Source organism: Camelus ferus, chromosome 15 (genome assembly GCF_009834535.1).
Source record: "Camelus ferus isolate YT-003-E chromosome 15, BCGSAC_Cfer_1.0, whole genome shotgun sequence".
Taxonomy (NCBI): domain Eukaryota; kingdom Metazoa; phylum Chordata; class Mammalia; order Artiodactyla; family Camelidae; genus Camelus; species Camelus ferus.
Window position 1 is genome coordinate 9419893 of NC_045710.1, and position 2281 is coordinate 9422173.

A 2281-nucleotide genomic window follows, 5' to 3' on the forward strand; every position below is an offset into this window, starting at 1 on the left:
TTAACTACTGATTGGTTAAAGGTAAGAATATCTTACTCTGATATGGTATCCCTGGTAGACCGAATCACGACTTAACTCGTTTGTTTTAATTCTGCCTTGGTTTTTGTTTATCATATTCTGTTCTGTTTTCTTTGATCATGTAACTCAGAGACCAAACTCTGAATAAACAGGAATTTAGTTGGGAAATGCCTCAACACTACCACATTCATATTTTTATGACGTCAGTTCTTAATCTGGGTGCCTTGATTCAGAGATGCCACGGACTTTTTAAGGTGATGTATGTGTAGTTTTTCCTATAAAAAGGGGGCCATACTTTTATGCAGGTTCTCAAAGTTTTCCCTCCACTGGTCTATCAACTCCCTGAGGGCTGAGATGGTTTTAGGAAGCTTTTGATTTTCCAGAGCATTCATTGAGGGTGTGGCATGGCCAAGTGGACAAGAAATTATTGGCGAAGGAGGTTAGGAAGAGAAGCTGGGAGGGTGTGGGCTCCTGCTAGAGAAAATGAGTAGATGGGGTTCAGCAATTGGAGGGATGGGATCTGGCCAACAGACCGAGCAGAGGGGCAGTAAGGACATGAGGGGTGGCAGGGAGGAAGCCTGGAAGCAGTGTCAGGGCACAAAGGGAATGTGGAAAGATCTAGAAGACCACCATTTGTGTACATTGCAAAAGGCCAAGACAACCACCTTGCCTGCCCTGGATGAGGAGGCTCTACCACCAGAGCTGGTTCTCCACGGAGCTCCTGGTCAGAAGAGGGCTGGCTGTGCCTCCAGACACATCAGCTGAATTTTCTGGAATGAGGGATTAGCACATATACCAAAGTTTTGTTTTTTTTTTTTTCAAATGAGTCCCATGATTCATTTAGCGTCTTGCCTCACATAATAATTATAAAGAAATTATCCCCTCCAGTATCATTGTGTTTCATAGCAAGTGCTGCTCTTTACTGGGAAGATGAAAGGGTGAAACACTAACATAGAAAGAATTAATAGTGTCTATAGCCAACGAAATAACAGTGAAAGAAGAAATGATGCTAAAGCAAAACGCGACTTCACCAAAGATGGAAATCCATGGCTAAGCGCTAACACTACAGCGTATTTCAATGCTTTGGGGAGGCTGAGATCACTTTGTTTTTTGATTATAAAAATAAGGAGCTGGTCTATTCTCAAATCCCAGGAGATTCAAAGTGACAACGTTCAAACATATTTTAAAGGCGACGTAGCCTGCAACAGCAAGTAAGCACACCTGTTCCCACACATGTTAACCCTCCCCCGGCAGCTCAGTCTGACCGGCCTCTCCCTTTGCAAGTCCAGGGGTGGGTGGGGTTGGGATCACTCTGCTTGAAATGCAAAAACTGGACTTGAAATGCGCGTCCTCCCCACTCTGCTTCATCAATTAAAACATCACAGCTGTCCTTCAGGAGCCAGATTAGAAACCCTGCTAACTTGAATCCGCTGACTGTGCTCTTTTGTAACGACAACCACCACCATTTCCAAGGATGTACTTCGTGCCTACGGAACCTGCAGGCCTCACCTTCATTCTGTAGGTGAGACAAGGGCAGCGTCACCTGTCTAACCCATCAGGGTACCGATCTGCTTACACGCCCATTACCCACGGCAGGCATCTCGCCCCTCAAAAGAGGGAGTCCCTTGTCATTTCATCTTTGGTTTTATGCCCAGTGGTGTTGGCCGTGTAGAAAAGACCTTAAAATGTCTTCGAGAGAGAGAGAGAATATGAATGTGACTCAGACAGAAACAGATTCTCCATGCTGATGTAAGGCTCAGAGATAGAGCTGGAACTCCCCGTCTGACCACAAAGCTGAGTATGAAGGCCTCTCTCCACCGGGGGACTTCTTCAGCCCACGGGGCCTGATCATGAAACGAGGGGCGTCATGCCTCACTTGTTTCAGTCAGCTGGGGACAATGGTGCCAGTAAAAACGTTTATTGGACGCTAACATTTTGCTCTATGTGCTGCGCACGCACCATCTAATATTTTAACCCTTGAAAACGGTTACATAAACATGGACACAGAAAGGTGCATAGAACAGCACATGTTTAATGAATAATCAGGAAGGGATCCGCCCCATTGATGCCATCCAAGCTAAAATAAAAAGAACATTATCAAACCAGAACCAGAGGGGAGTGTGGCCCCTCCCTCCCACCCACTAGAAACCAGTGTGCTCTCATTAGGATGATAATGGTCTTGCTTTTCTTTCGGCTTTATCTCTTAGGCCCATGCATTATCTTATCAAATTATCAAAATTCCCTAACTGGTAGGTGTGCAATG